Source organism: Entelurus aequoreus, linkage group LG11 (genome assembly GCF_033978785.1).
Source record: "Entelurus aequoreus isolate RoL-2023_Sb linkage group LG11, RoL_Eaeq_v1.1, whole genome shotgun sequence".
Classification (NCBI taxonomy): domain Eukaryota; kingdom Metazoa; phylum Chordata; class Actinopteri; order Syngnathiformes; family Syngnathidae; genus Entelurus; species Entelurus aequoreus.
In genome coordinates, this window is record NC_084741.1 from 16,014,958 (window position 1) to 16,038,928 (window position 23,971).

Below are 23,971 nucleotides of genomic sequence, written 5' to 3' on the forward strand. Positions count from 1 at the left end.
ATTATGACCACAGTTTGTTCTAGGACTGAGCTGGTAACCCTTAGTTCATCTATGTATGAAAATGTCAGTGAATCTAAATAGGTGTTAAAAGTGCAATAAGTTAACCCAGTTTCAAATTGTGTCCCCTATTAAAATCTCAAATTGCATGAGCTTTGTTGGGAAATCTTGATCCAGGGGTTGTTGATGTTGTCTTCTGAGTTTAGCTTAGAATGTGAAAAGCCTTGGGTTCAAATCCTACACCAGCTCTGTTTTCAGTCATAACCTTTTCCCTGGTACACAGAGTTGTCTTTAAATGTGTGACGTTATATTTGATATAAAAAATGTACCAACATTTTCCATACATCACACAGTCAAGAGATCAATGAAAATCTCTGAAATAAATACAGTTGTGTCTCAACTTACGAGCTCTATTTGTTCTAGGACTGAGGTCGTAAACCCTCAGTTTATTTATGCATGAAAATGGTAGTCAATCAAAATATGTGTTAAAAGTACAATTTCAGATTAAGTCCCCTATTAAAAGGTTAAAAACATGTTTTGAATATGTTTGCCACATTAACTTTCAGGTCTTGTTGGTCTATGAATTTTCGCTACAGGTGTGAGAGGTCCTGGGTGCAATTCCTGATAAGTCCTTATGTTTATAAGTCTTATTTCCAATCATCACTTGCTTCCTGGTACACACAGTTGTTGTTACATTTGTGACTTTAAACTTGATTTTGATCATTGATGGAGATATCACACACTAAAGGGATCAATGAAAATCTATCAAATCAAATGCCTATACCTAAAATTATGACCACAGTTTGTTCTAGGACTGAGCTGGTAACCCTTAGTTCATCTATGTATGAAAATGTCAGTGACTCTAAATATGTGTTAAAAGTGCAATAAGGTAAACCAGTTTCGGATCGTGTCCCCTATTAAAATCTCACATTTCATGAGACTGGTTGGAAAATCTTATTCCAAGGCTTGTTGATCTATCTCATTGTAATTCTCGCTTGGGGTGTGAGAGACCCTGGGTTCAATCCTAGACAAGCTCTGATGTCTTTAAGTCCTGTTTTCAGTCATTACTTTTTACCTCGTACACACATAGTCATATTTATTTCTACTTTTGACCTAAAACTTGGTTTTAAACTTGTATTTCCTTTTTTCAGACAGCACACACTCAAGGTGTCAATGACAATCTATCAAATCAAATCAAGTACTGTGTACTGTAGGATCACATTGTTTTACATGTACATTTACAGGTTCCATGGTGTAATGGTTAGCACTCTGGGCTCTGAATCCAGTGATCCAAGTTCAAGTCTTGGTGGAACCTTATTGTAACATAAGAGTGGTTAGTGTTCAGTATGATATCCATTTGAATATTTTTTACATGAAAAAAGGGAGTAAATCTAAATTAGACTCAAAATGTTGTAGTCTAGTTTTACATTGTGCTCCCTATATGTTTATAAGTCCTGTTTTTAGTCACAACTTGTTCCCTCGTATAAATAAATAAATACAGTTGTCTCAACAACAATAAGCTCTATTTTTTCTAGGACTGAGGTCGTAAACACTCAGTTTATTTATGCATGAAAATGGTAGTCAATCAAAATATGTGTTAAAAGCACAGTTTCCAATTAAGTTCCCTATTAAAAGTTTAAAATATTTTTAAAAGACATTAGGCCTTTAAGGGCTTGTTGGTCTAGTCGTATGATTCTTGCTGAGGGTGTGAGAGATGGACTGGGTTCATATCCTGGACAAGCTTTTATGTCTTTAATCATGTTTTCAATCTTAATTTTTCCCTCATATTTCTTTCCATTTTTGACCGTGAACTTCATTTTAAACTTATTATCCTTTTTTGTGAAGGCATACACTAAAGGGATCAATACAAATCTTTAAAAAAGTTCCACTTCAATACTGTAAGTTGCTTCCACCAAGACTTGAACTTGGATCACTAGATTCAAAGTCCAGAGTGCTAACCATTACACCATGGAACCTGCATATACGCGGGTAAAAGAAATTGATCAAACAGTAAACAGTATTGATGAAATTTAACAGATTGTCATTGACACCTTGAGTGTAAGTTGTCAGGAAAATGGAGGGAAACGTTTAAATCAAGTCTAAAGTAAAAAAAGACAAGACTTGTGACTGTGTGTACGAGGGGAAAAGTCATGACTGAAGACAGGAATTATAATTTTAACACAAGGACTTGTCCAAGTTCAACAAACTCTGCAACATGATTACCCAACAAATCTCATAAAATGTGAAATTGTGTTACACTTTAAAACACAATTTTAATTCACTACCATTTTCGTGAATAAAGGAAATACGAGTTTACAAGATCAGTCCTAGAACAAATAGAGCTCATAAATTAAGAAACTAGAAGAAATTTAATTTTGTAGATTTTCATTGATCCCTTCAAGGTTCAAGGTTCAAGGTTCAACTTTATTGTCCCCGCGGGGAAATTTGTCTTGGGCACAGAGCATCATTGCTTTCTTAACATACACAAAAACAAAAACACAAGCACAGACACAACCACAACCAGACAACTAACATTTAAACATGAGAACATGGAGCTTGATAGACATCGGTGGCACTTTGATGTAGGCATAAAATCTACAGTATAGAGATAAAGATAAAGTACCAGTGTGCATTGTACTAGAGCTCATGGATAAAGTGCTATGTGCTAAAGTGCTTAGTTCTAAAGTGCTATGTGCTAAAGTGCTATGTGCTAAAAAAGTGCTAACCTATGTATTAACATTCTATTGCACATTGTTGGTCAGCTTAATGGAGGCTGGGACAAATGATAATTTAAGGCGGTTAGATTTGCATAGTAGGACACGGAGTCTTCTCCCTGATGGCAGGGTTCTATATTCAGGGAAGAGTGGGTGTTGTGTGTTGGAAATAATTTTCTTAGCTTTTTTCCTAACTGCCTGCTCATAGATGCTCTGTATAGGCTCATATTCTTTCCTCCCTACGATTTTCATTGCCGTTTTATGCATGCCGGCCAGTTTGCTTTTTAGCTTAACGGTTAGGTTGCCAAACCATGAGGTGATCCCGTATCTAATGATGCTCTCTACAATGGCACGGTAGAAAATCATCATGATGCGGGTGCTTACGCCGTACAATCTTAATCTTCGCAAAAAATATAGCCTCTGTTGCAGTCTATTGCACAGTTTGTCAATATGTGTCTTCCAGCAGAGAAGATTATCAATATGAATCCCTAAATATTTATATGAGGATACCTGGGTGATTTCCTGATTTTTGATGACCACTGGCTCATGGTCAGTCACTTTCCTCGGATCCAAAACCATTTCCTGTGTCTTGGTCACATTTAGAATAAGATGGTTGGTATCACACCACCTAATAAATAGGTCTATCTCGTCTTGGTACACAGAGGGGTCCGTATCCTTGTGTAGAAGGCTTAGGGGCACGGTATCGTCCGCAAATTTCACCATATAATTGTTAGGGTGCACAGTCCTACAATCATTGGTGTACAATGTAAACACTGTCACACTCCTGAGAGAAGTTTTGATGGTCGAATCTCAAATAAAAGTCATTTAGCTCATTTGATTTTTGCTGCTCATCCAGGGTGATGATTTGTTTCTTTGTAGGGTTCATATTAGTGACTAATTTCATTGTGTCCAAAAGTTTTTTTGTATTTGACATTTGGAGATTATGTTCCATTGTTTGCCTATGTTGTTTTCTTGCATTAGTGAGAAGTTGTTTAAGTTATTTTCGGACAACTGACAGTCCTGCTCTGTCTTTACTTCTAAAGGCCTGTTTTTTCCTATTTATGCAGTCTTTTATTTCTTTTGTTACATAGGGTTTGTTATTGGGATAGACTACAATGTTTTTTCTTGGGTACCACATTGCCAACACAAAACTCAATGTAGTCCGTTATAGTTACTGTAGCCTCATCTAATCCTAATGCAGGGGTCGACAACCCAAAATGTTGAAAGAGCCATATTGGACCAAAAATACAAAAAAAAAATCTGTCTGGAGCCGCGAAAAATTAAAAGCCATATTACATGTGTCATGAGATATAACTTTAATTAAGAGGACTTAAAGGAAACTAAATGAGCTCAAATATAGCTACAAATGAGGCATAATGATGCAATATGTACATATCGCTAGCCTAAATAGCATGTTAGCATCGATTAGCTTGCAGTCATGCAGTGACTAAATATGTCTGATTAGCACGCCACACAAGTCAATAACATCAACAAAACTCACCTTTGTGCCTTCACGCACGACGTTAAAAGTGTGGTGGACAAAATGAGACAGAAAAAGTGGCATAAAACACGTCCTAGAAAGTCGGAGAAATGTATACATGTAAACAAACTATACGGTGAGTTCAAGGACCGCCAAAATAAGTAGGACAAAACGGCGCTCGCCAAATACTCGAATGAGTGAAGCATATTTAATATAAACAGTGTGCTTTATAACAATTAGGGAGGTTTGTGTCATGTTTGTCCTCCTACAGAAACCATACTAAACAAAAAAATACATTTTTTCCCCTCATCTTTTTCCATTCTTCATACATTTTTGAAAAATCTCCAGAGAGCCAGTAGGGCGGCGCTAAAGAGCCGCATGCTGCTCTAGAGCCGCGGGTTGCCGACCCCCGTCCTAGTGCATGGAACAGGGACCAGTCTGTGCACATAAAACACCCCTTCAGTGTCTCAATAGCATCGTCTGACCACACATTAATTGTCTTATGCTCAGGTTTAATTGATTTAAAAACAGATTTATATGTGGGTATTAGATGTATGGTGTTGTGATCCGAGTTGGAAAGGGGGGGCTTTGGTTTCGCTGAGTATCCCCCCTTTATATTGCCATAGCATTTATCTAGAATCTTGTCATTTCTTGTGTCACATTTTACAAATTGTTCAAAGCCCGGCAAGGCAGTCTCCAGTTTACAATGGTTAAAGTCACCCAAAAAGAAAACAGGATTGATTATGTGCCCTCTGGAAAAATGAAATAAAAGTTCAAAATCAAGTCTAAAGTCACAAAAGTAACAACAAGTGTGTGTACGAGGGACAGATCTATGATTGAAAACAGGACTTATGAACATATAGGGGACACAATCTGAAACTGGGTTAAAACTTTGCACTTTTAACCCAAATTTAGATTCACTGCTTTTTCATGGAAGAATTAATCAAAGGGCATTCAACATTTTGGTTAAGTTTGACAACATTTCAGATTGTGTCCTCTATTAAAATCTTACTGTCTAGGTGTCAATGAAAATCTATCAAATCAAATCAAGTACTGTGTACTGTAGGATCACATTGTTTTACATGTACATTTACAGGTTCCATGGTGTAATGGTTAGCACTCTGGACTCTGAATCCAGTGATCCAAGTTCAAGTCTTGGTGGAACCAACTTGTAACATTAGAGTGTTCAGTATGACTTCCATTTGGATATTTTTTTTTGCATGAAAAAAGGAGTGAATTTAAATTAGACTCAAAAGTAAAATGTTGTAGTCAAGTTTCAAATTGTGCTGCTTATATGTTTATAAGTCCTGATTTTAATTACAACTTCTTACCTCGTACACACAGTTGTCTTTACATTTGTGACTTTTAACTTGATTTTAAAATTTTACCTACATTTTTTATACAGCACACACTCAAGAGATCAACAAAAATCTCTAAAATAAACTCAATTATCAGTTTATTTATGCATGAAAATGGTAGACAATCAAAATATGTGTCCCGTATTAAATGTGATTTTTTTTCAAGATTATTGCCACTGAAACTTTCGGGGCTTGTTGGTCTAGTCGTATGATTCTCGCTTTGGGTGCAAGAGGTCCTGGGTTCAATTCCCGGATAAGCCCTAATGTTTATAAATCCTGCTTTTAATCATAACTTATTTCCTCGTACACACAGTTGTTGTTACATTTGTGACTTTAGACTTGATTTTGATCATTTTTGCAGACACTCAAGGAATCAAGGAAAATCTATCAAATCAAACACAGTTTTACCTAAATGTATGACCACAGTTTGTTCTAGGACTGAGCTGGTAACCCTTAGTTCATCTATGTATGAAAATGTCAGTGAATCTAAATAAGTTTAAAAGTGCAATAAGGTCATCAAGTTTCAGATTGTGTCCCCTATTAAAATCTCACATTTCATAAGATTTGTTGGTAAGTCTTGTTCCAGGACTTCTTAGTATCGTCGTATCCTTCTTGCTGAGGGTGTGAGAGATGGACTGGGTTCAAATCCTGGACAAGCTTTTATGTCTTTAAGTCCTGTTTTCAGTCATTACTTTTTACCTCGTACACACATACCGGTAATCATATTTCTTTCTACTTTTGATTGTAAACTTTATGATCCTTTTTTGTGAAGGTATACACTAAAGGGATCAATACAAATCTTTAAACATTTTTGCTGCAAGCTGGTTCCACCAAGACTTGAACTTGGATCACTGGATTCAAAGTCCAGAGTACTAACCATTACACCATGGAACCTGTACTTCCACAGGTAAAAGTGGTCCAACAGTACATTTTCATTGACACCTTGAGTGTAAGTTGTCAGGAAAATGGAGGGAAACGTTTAAATCAAGTCTGAAGTAAAAAAAAAGACTAGACTTGTGACTGTGTGTACGAGGGGAAAAGTCATGACTGAAAACAGGATTTATCATTTTAACACAAGGACTTGTCCAAGACCAACAAATCCTGCAACATGATTACCCAACAAATCTCATAAAATGTGAGATTTTAATAGGGGACACAATCTGAAATTGTGTTACACTTTAAACCAAAATATTAATTTACTACCATTTTCAAGAATAAATGAAATAAGGGTTTACAAGATCAGTCCTAGAACAAATATATCTCTTAAATAAAGACACTTGAAGAAGTTTGATTTTGTAGATTTTCATTGATCCCTTGATTATGTGCCGTCTAGGAAAAGTGAGATAAAAGTTCAAAACCAAGTCTAAAGTCACAAATGTAACAACAAGTGTGTGTACGAGGGACAGATCCATGATTGAAAACAGGACTTATGAACATACAGGGGACACAATCTGAAACTGGGCTAAAACATTGCACTTTAGCCCAAATTTCAATTCAGATTGTGTCCCCTATTAAAATCTTACGCTCAAGGTGTCAATGAAAATCTATCATATCAGATCAAACCCTGTGTACTGTAGGATCACATTGTTTTACATGTACATTTACAGGTTCCATGGTGTAATGGTTAGCACTCTGGACTCTGAATCCAGTGATCCAAGTTCAAGTCTTGGTGGAACCGACTTGTAACATTAGAGTGTTCAGTATAAATTCCATTTGAATATTTTTGTTGCATGAAAAAAGGGAGTGAATATAAATTAGACCCGAAAGTAAAATGTTGTAGTCCTGTTTTTAGTCACAACTTTTTCCCTCGTACACACAGTTGTCTTTACATTTGTGACTTTAGACTTGATTTTAAACTTTTACCTCAATTTTCCATACAGCACACACTCAAAAGATCAATAAAAATCTCTGAAATAAATACAGTTGTGTCTCAACTTACGAGCTCTATTTGTTCTAGGACTGAGGTCGTAAACCCTCAGTTTATTTATGCATGAAAATGGTAGTCAATCAAATAACGTCTTAAAAGTGCAGTTTCAGACTGGCCCCTATTAAAAGATTAAAACATTTTTAAAAGATGTTTGCCATTTTCTCTTTAAGGGCTTGTTGGTCTAGTCGTATGATTCTCGCTTAGGGAGTAAGTCCTATTTTTAATCACAACTTTTCTTTCATGTACACACAATTGTTGTTACATTCGTGACTTATCAAATACAGTGTTACCTAAATTTATGACCACAGTTTGTCCTAGGACTGAGGCATGTGATTTGACCACAATGAAAAAGACTGAAAAAATTTCCGGGGGTCTGGGGGACGAAGGCACTTGTGTTTATAATTCCTGTTTTCAGTCATGACTTTTCCCCTCGTACACACAGTCACAAGTCTTGTCTTTTTTTTACTTTAGACTTTATTTAAACGTTTCCCTCCATTTTCCTGACAACTTACACTCAAGGTGTCAATGACAATCTATCAAATCAAATCAAGTAATGTGTACTGTAGGATCACATTGTTTTACATGTACATTTACAGGTTCCATGGTGTAATGGTTAGCACTCTGGACTCTGAATCCAGTGATCCAAGTTCAAGTCTTGGTGGAACCTTCTTGTAACTTTAGAGTGTTCAGCATGACCTCCATTTAATCTCTTTTGCATGAAAAAGTGAGCGAATTAAATTGGATATGTGTTAAAAGTGCATTTTCAGATTGTGTGTTATTAAAACAATTTTTGTTTTTGTTTTGGTTCTTTCAAAAATGTTTGGCACTTTGTTTTTCAGGGCTTTTTGGTTTAATAGTGTGATTTTCACTTTGTGTGTGAGGGACCCTGGATTCAATTCTCGGACAAGCTCTTATGTTTATAAGTCCTATTTTTCAATAATAACTTTTTTCCTGGTACACACAGTTGTTGTTACATTTGTGACTTTTGACTTGATTTTGATCATTGATGGAGATATCACATACTAAAGGGATTAATAAAAATCTATCAAGTCAAATGCCTATACCTAAATGTATGACCGCAGTTTGTTCTAGGACTGAGCTGGTAACCCTTAGTTCATCTATGTATGAAAATGTCAGTGAATCTAAATATGTGTTAAAAGTGCAATAAAGTAACCAAGTTTCAGATTGTGTCCCCTATTAAAATCTCACATTCCATGAGCTCTGTTGGAAAGTCTTATTCCAAAGCATGTTGATCTATCTTGTTGTAATTCTCACTTAGGGTGTGGGAGACCCTGGGTTCAATCCTAGACAAGCTCTTATGTCTTTAAGACATAAGAGCTTGTCTTAAAGATTGTGTACCCTATTAAATGTGTTGGTTTTTTTTAGATCATTGCTGCTTAAACCTTCAGGGCTTGTTGGTCTAGTCGTATGATTCTTGCTTTGGGTGCGAGAGGTCCCGGGTTCAATTCCCGGACAAACCCTGATGTTTATAAATCCTGTTTTTAATCATAAATTATTTCCTCGTTCACATAGTTCTTGTTACATTTGTGACTTTAGACTTGATTTTCATCATTTTCGCAGACATCACACACTCAAGGGATCAATGAAAATCTATCAAATCAAATACAGTGGTACCTAAATGTATGACCACAGTTTGTTCTAGGACTGAGCTGGTAACCCTTAGTTCATCTTTGTATGAAAATGTCAGTGAATCTAAATATGTGTTAAAAGTGTAATAAAGTAACCCAGTTTCAGATTGTGTCCCCTATTAAAATCTCACATTTCATGAGATTTGTTGAAACATTTTTTTGCAGTATTTGTTGGTATGATTGTACAATTTTTGCTTATGGTGTGAGAGTTTCTTTCTTCAATTCCTAAGCAAACTCTTAAGTCTTTAAGTCTTGTTTTCAGTCATGACTTTTTCCCTCGTACACACATAGTCATATTTGTTTTCTTTTTTGGATGGTGAACTTAATTTGGAACTTTTATCTCCTATTTTCAGACATCACACACTCAAGGGATCAATGACAATCTATCAAATCAAATCAAGTACTGTGTACTGTACGATCACATTGTTTTACATGTACATTTACAGGTTCCATGGAGTAATGGTTAGCACTCTGCACTCTGAATCCAGTGATCCAAGTTCAAGTCTTGGTGGAACCTACTTGTAACATTAGCATAGTTAATGTTCAGTCTAACCTCCATTTGTCTAGTCTATGCATGACAAATGCAAAGAACCTGTGTAAAAAAGTACTCTCTTGTGCCCCCTATATGCTTTTAGTCATAACTTGTTACCTCATACTCACAGTTGTCTTTACATTTGTGACTTTAAACTTTATTTTAAACTTTTACCTCAATTTTCCATACATCACACACTCAAGAAATCAATAAATAACCTCTGAAATAAATACAGTTGTGTCTCAACTTACAAGCTCTATTTGTTCTAGGACTGAGGTCGTAAACCCTCAATTTATTTATGCATGAAAATGGTAGTCAATCAAATATGTGTTAAAAGCACAATTTCAGATTGTGGCCCCTATTGAAGGATTAAAACATTTTTAAAAATATGTTTACCATAAACTCTTTAAGGCTTGTTGGTCTAGTCGTATGATTCTCGCTTAGGGTGCGAGAGGTCCCGGGTTCAATTCCCGGACAAGCCCTTGTGTTTATAAGTCCTATTTTTAATCACACCTTGTCTTTCTTGTACACACAATTGTTGTTACATTCGTGACTTATCAAATACAGTGTTACCTAAATGTATGACCACAGTTTGTTCTAGGACTGAGCTGGTAACCCTTAGTTCATCTATGTATGAAAATGTCAGTGAATCTAAATAAGTTTAAAAGTGCAATAAGGTAATCAAGTTTCAGATTGTGTCCCCTATTAAAATCTCACATTTCATACGATTTGTTGGTAAATCTTGTTTCATGACTTCTTAGTCTGGTCGTTTCCTTCTTGCTCAGGGTGTGAGAGATGGTCTGGGTTCAAATCCTGGACAAGCTTTTATGTCTTCGAGTCCTGTTTTCAGTCATTACTTTTTACCTCCTGGTTTTTCACTAATTTAACATGCTAAAATTAACAAAGACAGCACCATTTGAAGAAAATATTTTAGTGTTTAAAGATATGAAAACATCATTAATAGAACATACATAACCCAATTATCCTAATGAATCACTGTATATGGTTCAGTCCCAACAGTATTTAGTCACTAATATTTACATCTTGTGTTCATTTCACATCCACAGGTGTCACATTGATCAGTGTTATTATCTACAGTTTATTTACAGTATTACCACATTACTTCAGTTCACTTCACACATTAGCTTTCTCGGAGAGCCCAGCCCTAACATGAGCTTTCCTTGCAAATGTATTTAACAAAATACCAAATGTAAACATTTCATTCTTTTCGCCAAAATAGGATATACATTTATGAAAATAATTAAACGTGTTTAGTATTGTTTACTCATATTTGAATATAGGAAATAATAATAATGTGAGGACACTGACATATTGCATGAAACAAGTGTGAAAATATTTACCTTCAAGATTGTTACACCACTGACAATAGTTTCAACAGACTACATAAGAACTTAATATTACAAAATAGTATTGTATGCAAATTTATTTCAAATAAATTGTTAACTGGATTCAATAATGCGACTCTTTGAATTTCTGTAATTTCATAATATATTTTCACGTGTCTTTTTATTTTTAGAAAAACCCATTTATATTTCGCAAAGCAATAATTGGTTAATATTTAAAACAAACATGCGTATTTCGCAAGCAAATATTTTTTTAGCTTACCTCATTATTAACAACCCTGTCTACAACTGAAGTGGGTTGTTTGGGTGGATCTTTCCTCTCGATGTAAACAAAGGTTGAAGTCCGTAAGGTTTGCTCACTTTCGGTTGACATCTAAAAGTACCAGCTAGTGAAAAGTTTGTTTTCCTTGCTTCAAGTTGTTTCATATGTTTTTGGCGTTTCGCATGTACTTCCAAAGCCTTGAAACCTCGTGATCCATAGTCAATATTATCATGACACCACGTGCACAAAACGTTTCCGGGACGATCGATTTTCCGAATAAAATCACCGAACAAAGTCTTAACTTCCTTCTTCCCAACAGTATCAGTGATTTCCCTTTCCATCCAGTCCCATCGAAACTTATTTTTGACATGTTGATCAATTTATTTTACTCATAAAGCGTCCTTTCTCTCGAGAACCGACATCGTTTACATATGGAAAATGGCCGTAATAACCATTATGAATGATGACGTTAATAACGTCATCATTCATAACAGATGTCCTGATTGGTCACAAGGAACATATCGACCAATCAACTACGGCGTAATATAAACTACGTCTCGAATCTTGATTTAGGGTCGGAAAAAACCCCCGAAAAACGGGAGATATTTTTTTTCCCCCTTGAGATTAAAAAAGACGGAATTCCGACTTTAGAGGGAAACATGACATGCCTGCTGGTAACCCTTAGTTCATCTATGTATGAAAATGTCAGTGAATCTAAATATGGTAATTAAAACACAGTTTGAATTAAATTTATGACCACAGTTTGTTCTAGGACTGAGCTGGTAACTCACATATGCGGTCCTCTCCAAGGTTTCTCATAGTCATTCACATTGACGTCCCACTGGGGTGAGTTTTCCTTGCCCGTATGTGGGCTCTGTACCGAGGATGTCGTTGTGGCTTGTACAGCCCTTTGAGACACTTGTGATTTAGGGCTGTATAAATAAACGTTGATTGATTGATTGATGAGGTTTGTTGTCTAGTTTTGTTCCAGGACTTGTTGGTCTCGTCGTATACTTCTCACTCAGGGTGTGAGACACAGCCTGCGTTCAAATCCTGGACAAGATCTTAGGTCTTCGAGTCCTGTTTTCAGTCATTACTTGTTCCTTCACACACAAAGTTGTCTTTACATTAGTGACTTAAGACTTGATTTTAACCTTTTTTTTTCAGACATCACACACTCAAGGGATCAATGACAATCTATCAAATCCAATCAAGTACTGTGTACTGTAGGATCACATTGTTTTACATGTACATTTGCAGGTTCCATGGTGTAATGGTTAGCACTCTGGACTCTGAATCCAGTGATCCAAGTTTAAGTCTTGGTGGAACCTTCTTGTAACATAAGAGTGTTCAGTGTGATCTCCTTTTGAAAGTGTTTGCATGAAAAAGGAAGATAACTCCAATTTGGATGTGTTAAAAGTACAGTTTCAGATTGTGTCCCCGTTAAAAGTTTTTTTGGTTTGTTATTTTTCGTGTTTTTAAAAAAAAATTGTTGAAACATGTCACTTTTAAGGGCCTATTGGTCTAGTTCAGGGGTCACCAACCTTTTTGAAACCAAGGGCTACTTCTTGGGTACTGATTACTGCGAAGGGCTACCAGTTAGATACACACTTAAATAAATTGCCAGAAGTAGCCAATTTGCTCAGTTTACCTTTAACTCTGTTATTATTAATAATTAATGATATTTATCTTTGTGGAAACACTGATCATCTTAATGATTTCTCACAATAAATATATATAGAAACAGATAAATATCAATATGCAACACTTTATTTTTATATTTTCTCTAAGTGCACATTTTTCAAATTGAACATTTTCAAATGATCACTTCTAAGACAGTCTTGTGAAATCACAATATCCCATTTTAACTAGCTAGCCACTAACATTTTTTTTAACAAATCATGAATTACTTTGCACCATGTTTGTACAAATAATAACAAAAGTAAACTCTCAAATTTTTAAATCATGTCACACTTTGAACTGGACACCAAATCTGTTATCTGTTTCTTTGTCAGTTAGTGGGAAGCCTGGCATTGCATGCTGTTAACTAGTGTGTTGTACTCTGGTGTGTAACTTGACACTTTTTTTTTTTTTTTTTTTTTTTTTTTTCCAAGATGGCTGCGCTTCAGAGCAGCGGCTTCGTGCGAGCGCTCCTGGAAGTGAGGGCAAAAATACCCCTCAATTCAGTCAATTTCATGGCTGGCTCACAGCGTGTTCACTCCGTGATCACTTACGACCGACTTACAATTCTGGATGTGGAGAGATCGGGCCATTTTGGGCTGATAGATGCGTGTACGATGGACCTGCTCGCTAGCTTGGGAATTCTTCGCGAGCTACATCCAGCAGTGGCCTTTGAAGCAGCGGCGTCGACTACCAGCGGAGACGGTCAGCGAAAGAGACGTAAGCGGTGCGCTCGGAAGCAGAAGCGGGGGTGTCGGGCGGGGCTAACAACAAAGCTAAATGCTTTGTTGTTAGCGGGGCTAACGAAAAAGCTAAATGCTAATCCACAAAGAAGCGCTAATAAGGAGTCTGTTAAGCTAGAACTAGCCAGCGCCAGGCTGGATAATCCCTGCACACATAGCAATTCTTCTAGAATAATATACAACTCACATAATGTTTTTTCTGCGTCAGAGATGGACATGCATTTTACTGAGGTGGCAAACAATCTAAAAATTCCTGTCATATCAATTCCTAGATATGGTCGAAATTATTTAAAGTGCACTATGCATAATAAACGTAACATTATTAATATTGCTACTACGGATACTTTCAACAAAAACTCCTCAAAACAGCCCACTACCTATAATATGGGCTTTTTAAACATAAGGTCATTGTCTTCCAAAACGTTATTAGTTAATGAAGTCATCAGAGACAACAATCTTGATGTCGTTGGTTTAGCCGAGACCTGGCTCAAACCAGACGAATTTTTTGCGCTGGGTGAGGCGTCTCCTCCTGGCTATGCGGGAACGCATATTGCCCGCCCCATTAAAAGGGGTGGGGGTGTTGCACTAATATACAACAAAAACTTTAGCCTTACCTCGGACCTAAATAATAAATATAACTCGTTTGAGGTGCTCACTATGAGGTTTGTCACACCGCTGCCTCTCCACCTGGCTGTCATCTACCGCCCCCCTGGGCCCTATTCGGACTTTATCAATGAATTTTCAGAGTTCGTTGCTGATCTAGTGACGCACGCCGACAATATAATCATAATGGGAGACTTTAACATCCATATGAATACCCCATCGGACCCTCCATGCGTGGCGCTCCAGACTATAATTGATAGCTGTGGTCTTACACAAATAATAAATGAACCCACGCATCGCAACGGTAATACGATAGATCTAGTGCTTGTCAGGGGTGTCACCACCTCTAAAGTTACGATACTCCCGTACACTAAAGTAATGTCCGATCATTACCTTATAAAATTCGAAGTTCGGACTCATTGTCAACAAACTAATAATAATAATAATAACTACTATAGCAGCCGCAACATTAATACTGCCACAACGACGACTCTTACTGACCTACTGCCTTCAGTAATGGCACCTTTCCCAAATTATGTGGGCTCTATTGATAACCTCACTAACAACTTTAACGACGCCCTGCGCGACACCATTGATATTGTAGCACCGCTAAAGCTAAAAAGGGCCCCTAAAAGGCGTACCCCATGGTTTACAGAAGAAACTAAAGCCCAGAAATTATCATGTAGAAAGCTGGAACGCAAATGGCGTGCGACTAAACTTGAGGTTTTCCATCAAGCATGGAGTGATAGTTTAATAACTTATAAACGCATGCTTACCTCAGCTAAAGCTAAATATTACTCAAATCTCATCCACCTCAACAAAAATGATCCTAAATTTTTGTTTAGTACAGTAGCATCGCTAACCCAACAAGGGACTCCTCCCAGTAGCTCCACCCACTCAGCAGATGACTTTATGAATTTCTTTAATAAGAAAATTGAACTCATCAGAAAAGAGATTAAAGACAATGCATCCCAGCCACAACTGGGTTCTATTAACACAAATACGACTGTATATACGACGGACATTGCCCTCCAAAATAGTTTCTCTCTCTTTGATGAAATAACATTGGAGGAATTGTTAAAATGTGTAAATGGGACAAAACAAACAACATGTTTACTTGACCCAATTCCTGGGAAACTTATCAAGGAGCTTTTTGTTTTATTAGGTCCATCAGTGTTAAATATTATAAACCTATCACTTTCCTCTGGTACTGTTCCTCTAGCATTCAAAAAAGCGGTTATTCATCCTCTACTCAAAAGACCTAACCTCGATCCTGACCTCATGGTGAACTACCGGCCGGTGTCCCACCTACCGTTTATCTCGAAAATTCTCGAAAAAATTGTCGCACAGCAGCTAAATGAACACTTAGTGACTAACAATCTCTGTGAACCTTTTCAATCCGGTTTCAGGGCAAATCACTCTACGGAGACAGCCCTCGCAAAAATGACTAATGATCTATTGCTGACGATGGATTCTGATGCGTCATCTATGTTGCTGCTTCTTGATCTTAGCGCCGCTTTCGATACTGTTGATCATAATATTTTATTAGAGCGTATCAAAACGCGTATTGGGATGTCAGACTTAGCCTTGTCTTGGTTTAACTCTTATCTTACTGACAGGATGCAGTGTGTCTCCCATAACAATGTGACCTCGGACTATGTTAAGGTAACGTGCGGAGTTCCCCAGGGTTCAGTTCTTGGCCCTGCACTCTTTAGTATTTACATGCTGCCGCTAGGTGACATTATACGCAAATACGGTGTTAGCTTTCACTGTTATGCTGATGACACCCAACTCTACATGCCCCTAAAGCTGACCAACACGCCGGATTGTAGTCAGCTGGAGGCGTGTCTTAATGAAATTAAACAATGGATGTCCGCTAACTTTTTGCAACTCAACGCTAAGAAAACGGAAATGCTGATTATCGGTCCTGCTCAACACCAACATCTATTTAATAATACCACCTTAACATTTGACAACCAAACAATTAAACAAGGCGACTCGGTAAAGAATCTGGGTATTATCTTCGACCCAACTCTCTCGTTTGAGTCACACATTAAGAGTGTTACTAAAACGGCCTTCTTTCATCTCCGTAATATCGCTAAAATTCGTTCCATTTTGTCCACAAGCGATGCTGAGATCATTATCCATGCGTTCGTTACATCTCGTCTCGATTACTGTAACGTATTATTTTCGGGCCTCCCTATGTCTAGCATTAAAAGATTACAGATGGTACAAAATGCGGCTGCTAGACTTTTGACAAAAACAAGAAAGTTTGATCATATTACGCCTATACTGGCTCACCTGCACTGGCTTCCTGTGCACCTAAGATGCGACTTTAAGGTTTTACTACTTACGTATAAAATACTACACGGTCAAGCTCCTGCCTATCTTGACGATTGTATTGTACCATATGTCCCGGCAAGAAATCTGCGTTCAAAGAACTCCGGCTTATTAGTGATTCCCAGAGCCCAAAAAAAGTCTGCGGGCTATAGAGCGTTTTCTATTCGGGCTCCAATACTATGGAATGCCCTCCCGGTAAAAGTTAGAGATGCTACCTCAGTAGAAGCATTTAAGTCTCATCTTAAAACTCATTTGTATACTCTAGCCTTTAAATAGACTCCCTTTTTAGACCAGTTGATCTGCCGTTTCTTTTCTTTTCTTTTCTACTCTGCTCCGGGGTGGACCGCTAGCCTGTCCATCAGATGGGGACATCTCTACGCTGCTGACCCGTCTCCACTCGGGATGGTTCCCGCTGGCCCCACCATGGACTGGACTTTCGCTGATGTGTTGGACTTTCACAATATTATATCAGACCCACTCGACACCGAGGATGTCGTTGTAGCTTGTACAGCCCTTTGAGACACTAGTGATTTAGGGCTATATAAATAAACATTGATTGATTGATTGATTGATTGACACTGCAACTCTGAGTGAGTCTTGCAGATGTGCATCAGTGAGGCGTGTTCTGTGTTTGTTCTTGATGAAGTTCATGTCAGAAAAGGCTGATTCACAAAGATAAGATTTTTCCTCATTGTTTGCGGAACCTTCTTAATCTTTTGGACATATTTTCACAGCAATCTGGCCTTAAGCTTAATTATGATAAATGTAAAATGTTAAGGATCGGAAATCTAAAGGGAACATCCTTTCGAATGGAATGCAAAGTGCCTGTTTTGTGGACAGATGGACCAGTTAACATACTTAGTGTTGTTGTCCCAGAAAATCTGGAAGATCTAGGCTCAGTAAATTATGATAATCGACTAAGAAAGCTGGACAAAATTATGCAAAAATGGAAAGGGAAATCCCTAACCTTGTATGGTAAAATGTCTATTGCCAACTCGTTAATTATTCCTCAATTTATTTATTTGTTTTTGTCATTACCAGCTCCATCACAAAACTTTTTTAAGATTTATGAGCGGAGGGTCTTCGATTTTGTCTGGAACGGCAAACCAGAAAAGATTAAAAGAAAGGTTTTGTACAAAGAGTATGAATATGGGGGCCTGAAACTTCTCAACCTTGAAGCTATGTGTCTGTCTTTAAAAGCATCACTTGTTCCAAAGATGTATTTAAACATTGAGTGGTACACAAATGTCCTGTTGGACAAAAAACATGTACTGTATCAAAAGAAATTGTATCCTTTTTTACAAGTGATCCCCTCCCAGAGAGTCTGCTGGGAAGCATGGCGGGGTTCATAAAGGAAACAATCCACTCATAGTGGTGTTTTCAATTTTATGTGCCAGAAAAAAGAGACGATATTTTGCAGCAGTTAATATGGATGAACTCTAATATTGTAATAGATGGAAAGCCTTTCTTTTGGAAAAATATGTTTGAAAGAGGAATCATTTTTGTCAATGATATTATCAATGAGAATGGTAAAATTATGAAGTATGATGAATTTAGAGCTATGTATGGTGATGCTTGCTCAAGCTTTTCATTTTATCAACTAACTGGAGTAATTGGGAAAAGATGGAAACAAATAATTAATTATGGAACTACTAAATTATTAGTTTGTAAACCTCTAATAAGAAATTCTAGTTGGCAAAAAGGAACTAAAATAAATGGAAAAATATATAATTTTTATTTAATAAAGAAATCTTTGAAGGCTGCCTCATACAACACAAATGGAAAATGGGAGGACTTTTTTGACTGCCCGTTGCCATGGGATGCCATATTCAAACTAATCTATAAAACCACTATCGATGTGCAAAATCGTTATTTTCAAATTAAAATTATTTATAACTTCTTACCCACAGGGAAAATGTTAAAATTATGGAATATGACAGAGTCAGATGATTGCCGATTTTGTTGTCAGGAGCCTGAATCCACCCTGCATTTGTTTTGGTATTGTCATATTGTGTCTTTGTTTTGGGTGGAAGTTGAAAAAATGTGTTTAAGGATTGGTTTGTTTATGAAGCTTAATGTGGTTTCTGTTATTTTAGGAGAGTTCATTGACAATCATGATTTAGTCAATTTAATTATAGTACTCGGTAAAATGTTTATTTTTAAGGCCAAAAACAGATATTCACTTAGTATTACTTTCTTTAAAACATTTATTCAGGATTTTCTAACTTTAGAAAGTTACATGGTTGAAAACGATAATGATGCCAAAAAACATTAAAAAAAAGATGAGAAGTCCTCAAAGGCTTATTTTGAAAGTATAATTATGTTTATAGATTATATGATATCTGTTGTTGTGTTCCCTAATTTGAGTGACCTGGACATAATCTGGACTGTACATAAATGCTTATTTTGAAAATGTAATTTTGTTTATAAATTATATGCAATCTGTTGTGTTCCCTAATTTTTTTCTGTGTACATGAATGAAGGTGTGTGTTGCTGAGTCCGACTTGGACATTATCTGGACTGGGCCTAGTTTAAAAAACCCTTTAAACAAATCTAATTTCATTGACAACCTGGTCTGTTGAAGATAAGGCCCTTTTTTTTTAAATAAAATAAAATAAGATAAATAAATAAAAAACATTTTCTTGGATAAAAAAGAAAGTAAAACAATATAAAAATAATTACATAAAAAATAGTAATTAATGAAAATGTTAGTGGACCAGCAGCCTATACAATCATGTGTGCTTCAGGGACTGTGTCCCTTGCAGATGTGTTGTCTATGTTGTGGGAACCAGAATATTGGTAGCAGAAAGAAATAACCCCTTTTGTGTGAGTGGGTGTGGATGAGTGTGCATGGGGGAGGTTGTTTGGGTTGATGCACTGATTGAAAGTGTATCTTGTGTTTTTTCTATGTAGATTTAATTTAAAAAAAAAAAAAAAAAAAAAAAAATATTTTATTTTTTTTTATTTTTTTTTATTTTTTTATTTTTTTTACAACAGGCCCGCGGGCGACTCATCTGGTCCTTACGGGTGACCTGGTGCCCGCGGGCACCGTGTTGGTGACCCCTGGTCTAGTTGTATGATTCTCCCTTTGGGTGTGAGAGGTTCAATTCCCGGACAAGCCCTTATGTTTATAAGTCAATGGTGTATCGGTTAGCACTCTGAATCCAGTGATCCAAGTTCAAGTCTTGGTGGAACCTTCTTGTAACATTAGAGTGACTAGTGTTTAGTATGACCTCATGAAAAAGCAAACAAATTTACATTTGTATGTGTAAAAAGTACATTTTCAGATTGTGTCTCCTATTATAAGCTTTTTTTGTTTCTTTTTTTGTTTTGTATTTAAGATTTTCGCCACAGAATGTTCAAGGGTTTGTTGGTCTAGTCGTACATTTCTCGCTTCGGTTGTGAGAGGTGTTCGATTCCCGGGTAAGTTGTTATGTTTGTAAGTCCTATTTTCAATCATAACTTATTTCCTCGTACACACAGTTGTTGTCACATTTGTGACTTTAGACTGGATTTTGATCATTTTTTTCAGACATCACACACTCAATTGGATCAATAAAAATCTATCAAATCAAATGGACCCCGACTTAAATAAGTTGAAAAACTTATTCGGGTGTTACCATTTAGTGGTCAATTGTACGGAATATGTACTTCACTGTGCAACCTACTAATACAAGTTTCAATCAATCAATCAATCAATGCCTATACCTAAAATTAGGACAACAGTTTGTTCAAGGACTGAGCTGGTAACTCTTAGCTCATCTATGTATGAAAATGTCAGTGAATCTAAATATGTGTTAAAAGTGCAATAAGGTAATCAAGTTTCAGATAGTGTCCCCTATTAAAATCTCACATTTCATGAGACTGGTTAAAAAGTCCTATTCCAAAGCTTGTTGACCTAGCTCATCATATGATTCTCGCTTGGGGTGTGAGAGACCCTGGGGGGAAATCCTAAACTCATATGTCTTTAAGTCGTGTTTTCAGTCATTACTCTTAACCTCATACTCACATAGTTATATGTATTTCTACTTTTGACTCTAAAGTTGATTATAAACGTTGATCTCCTTTTTTCCGACATCACACACTCAAGGGATCAATGACAATCTATCAAATCCAATCAAGTACTGTGTACTGTAGGATCACATTGTTTTACATGTACATTTACAGGTTCCATGGTGTAATGGTTAGCACTCTGGACTCTGAATCCAGTGATCCAAGTTCAAGTCTTGGTGGAACCTTCTTGTAACATTAGAGTGATCACTAAAACCTCCCTTAAATATTTTCACATGAAAAAAGGAGTGAGTCTAAATTTGGTTTCAAATTGTGATCCTTATATGTTTATAAGTCCTGTTTTTAGTCACAACTTTTTCCCTCATACACACAGTTGTCTTTACATTTGTAATTATAAACTTTTAGATACATTTTCGATACATCACACACTCAAGAGATCAATAAAAACCTCTGAAATAAATACAGTTGTGTCTCAACTTACGAGCTCTATTTGTTCTAGGACTGAGGTCGTAAACCCTCAGTTTATTTATGCATGAAAATGGTAGTCAATCAAATATGTGTTAAAAGCACAATTTCAGATTGTGGCCCCTATTGAAGGATTAAAACATTTTTAAAAAGATGTTTACCATAAACTCTTTAAGGCTTGTTGGTCTAGTAGTATGATTCTCGCTTAGGGTGCGAGAGGTCCCGGGTTCAATTCCCGGACAAGCCCTGATGTTTATAAGTCCTATTTTTAATCACACATCGTCTTTCTTGTACACACAATTTTTGTTACATTCGTGACTTATCAAATACAGTGTTACCTAAATGTATGACCACAGTTTGTTCTAGGACTGAGCTGGTAACCCTTAGTTCATCTATGTATGAAAATGTCAGTGAATCTAAATAAGTTTAAAAGTGCAATAAGGTAATCAAGTTTCAGATTGTGTCCCCTATTAAAATCTCACATTTCATACGATTTGTTGGTAAATCTTGTTTCATGACTTCTTAGTCTGGTCGTTTCCTTCTTGCTCAGGGTGTGAGAGATGGTCTGGGTTCAAATCCTGGACAAGCTTTTATGTCTTTGAGTCCTGTTTTCAGTCATTACTTTTTACCTCGTACACACATACCGGTAATCATATTTCATTCTACTTTTGATTGTAAACTTTATGGTCCTTTTTTGTGAAGGTATACACTAAAGGGATCAATACAAATCTTTAAACATTTTTTCTGCAAGCTGGTTCCACCAAGACTTGAACTTGGATCACTGGATTCAAAGTCCAGAGTGCTAACCATTACACCATGGAACCTGTATTTCCACAGGTAAAAGTGGTCCAACAGTATATTTTCATTGACACCTTGAGTGTAAGTTGTCAGGAAAATGGAGGGAAACGTTTAAATCAAGTCTAAAGTAAAAAAAGACAAGACTTGTGACTGTGTGTACGAGGGGAAAAGTCATGACTGAAAACAGGATTTATCATTTTAACACAAGGACTTGTCCAAGACCAACAAATCCTGCAACATGATTACTCAACAAATATCATAATATGTGAGATGTTAATAGATCTGAAATTGTGTTAGACTTTAAACCAACAATTTAATTCACTACTATTTTCATGAACAAATGAAATAAGGGTTTACAAGATCAGTTCTAGAACAAATAGAGCTCGTAAATTAAGAAACAACTGTATTTGATTTTGTAGATTTTCATTGATGCCTTTGTTGTGTGCCCTCTGGAAAAGTGAAATAAAAGTTAAAAACCAAGTGTAAAGTCACAAATGTAACAACAAGTGTGTGTACGAGGGACAGATCCATGATTGAAAACAGGATTTATCATTTTAACACAAGGACTTGTCCAAGACCAACAAATCCTGCAACATGATTACCCAAAAAATCTCATAAAATGTGAGATTTTAATAGGGGACACAATCTGAAATTGTGTTACACTTTAAACCAACATTTTAATTCACTACCATTTTCAAGAATAAATGAAATAAGGGTTTACAAGATCAGTCCTAGAACAAATATAGCGCTTAAATGAAGACACTTGAAGAAGTTTGATTTTGTAGATTTTCATTGATCCCTTGATTATGTGCCGTCTAGGAAAAGTGAGATAAAAGTTCAAAACCAAGTCTAAAGTCACAAATGTAACAACAAGTGTGTGTACGAGGGACAGATCCATGATTGAAAACAGGACTTATGAACATATAGGGGACACAATCTGAAACTGGGCTAAAACATTGCACTTTAGCCCAAATTTCAATTCAGATTGTGTCCCCTATTAAAATCTTACGCTCAAGGTGTCAATGAAAATCTATCAAATCAGATCAAACCCTGTGTACTGTAGGATCACATTGTTTTACATGTACATTTACAGGTTCCATGGTGTAATGGTTAGCACTCTGGACTCTGAATCCAGTGATCCAAGTTCAAGTCTTGGTGGAACCAACTTGTAACATTAGAGTGTTCAGTATGAATTCCATTTGAATATTTTTGTTACATGAAAAAAGGGAGTGAATATAAATTAGACCCAAAAGTAAAATGTTGTAGTCCTGTTTTTAGTCACAACTTTTTCCCTCGTACACACAGTTGTCTTTACATTTGTGACTTTAGACTTGATTTTAAACTTTTACCTCAATTTTCCATACAGCACACACTCAAAAGATCAATAAAAATATCTGAAATAAATACAGTTGTGTCTCAACTTACGAGCTCTCTTTGTTCTAGGACTGAGGTCGTAAACCCTCAGTTTATTTATGCATGAAAATGGTAGTCAATCAAAATATGTGTTAAAAGTGCAGTTTCAGACTGGCCCCTATTAAAAGATTAAAACATTTTTAAAAGATGTTTGCCATTTTCTCTTTAAGGGCTTGTTGGTCTAGTCGTATGATTCTCGCTTAGGGTGTGAGAGGTCCCGGGTTCAATTCCCGGACAAGCCCTTATGTTTGTAAGTCCTATTTTTAATCACAACTTTTCTTTCATGTACACACAATTGTTGTTACATTCGTGACTTATCAAATACAGTGTTACCTAAATTTATGACCACAGTTTGTTCTAGGACTGAGGCATGTGATTTGACCACAATGAAAAAGACTGAAAAAATTTCCGGGGGTCTGGGGGACGAAGGCACTTGTGTTTATAATTCCTGTTTTCAGTCATGACTTTTCCCCTCATACACACAGTCACAAGTCTTGTCTTTTTTACTTTAGACTTGATTTAAACATTTCCCTCCATTTTCCTGACAACTTACACTCAAGGGATCAATGACAATCTATCAAATCCAATCAAGTACTGTGTACTGTAGGATCACATTGTTTTACATGTACATTTAC

At 36.4% G+C, this 23,971-nt stretch overlaps 10 non-coding genes across 10 annotated transcripts; 7 read left to right on the top strand and 3 right to left on the bottom strand.

The window, feature by feature from the left end:
* Positions 1-1,901: 1,901 nt before the first annotated feature.
* Positions 1,902-1,973, bottom strand: trnaq-uug (transfer RNA glutamine (anticodon UUG)). Its single transcript has one exon. It is a non-coding gene; the product is annotated as a tRNA-Gln (tRNA).
* A 3,313-nt stretch (positions 1,974-5,286) lies between these two features.
* Positions 5,287-5,358, top strand: trnaq-cug (transfer RNA glutamine (anticodon CUG)). The gene has a single exon. It is a non-coding gene; the product is annotated as a tRNA-Gln (tRNA).
* A 1,013-nt stretch (positions 5,359-6,371) lies between these two features.
* On the bottom strand, positions 6,372-6,443 carry trnaq-uug (transfer RNA glutamine (anticodon UUG)). The gene has a single exon. It is a non-coding gene; the product is annotated as a tRNA-Gln (tRNA).
* A 712-nt stretch (positions 6,444-7,155) lies between these two features.
* Positions 7,156-7,227, top strand: trnaq-cug (transfer RNA glutamine (anticodon CUG)). Its single transcript has one exon. It is a non-coding gene; the product is annotated as a tRNA-Gln (tRNA).
* An 844-nt stretch (positions 7,228-8,071) lies between these two features.
* trnaq-cug (transfer RNA glutamine (anticodon CUG)) lies at positions 8,072-8,143 on the top strand. The gene has a single exon. It is a non-coding gene; the product is annotated as a tRNA-Gln (tRNA).
* Positions 8,144-10,067: 1,924 nt separating this feature from the next.
* trnap-agg (transfer RNA proline (anticodon AGG)) lies at positions 10,068-10,139 on the top strand. Its single transcript has one exon. It is a non-coding gene; the product is annotated as a tRNA-Pro (tRNA).
* Positions 10,140-20,815: 10,676 nt separating this feature from the next.
* Positions 20,816-20,887, top strand: trnaq-cug (transfer RNA glutamine (anticodon CUG)). Its single transcript has one exon. It is a non-coding gene; the product is annotated as a tRNA-Gln (tRNA).
* A 413-nt stretch (positions 20,888-21,300) lies between these two features.
* On the top strand, positions 21,301-21,372 carry trnap-agg (transfer RNA proline (anticodon AGG)). Its single transcript has one exon. It is a non-coding gene; the product is annotated as a tRNA-Pro (tRNA).
* A 505-nt stretch (positions 21,373-21,877) lies between these two features.
* Positions 21,878-21,949, bottom strand: trnaq-uug (transfer RNA glutamine (anticodon UUG)). Its single transcript has one exon. It is a non-coding gene; the product is annotated as a tRNA-Gln (tRNA).
* Positions 21,950-23,015: 1,066 nt separating this feature from the next.
* On the top strand, positions 23,016-23,087 carry trnaq-cug (transfer RNA glutamine (anticodon CUG)). The gene has a single exon. It is a non-coding gene; the product is annotated as a tRNA-Gln (tRNA).
* The last annotated feature ends 884 nt before the right edge of the window (positions 23,088-23,971 follow it).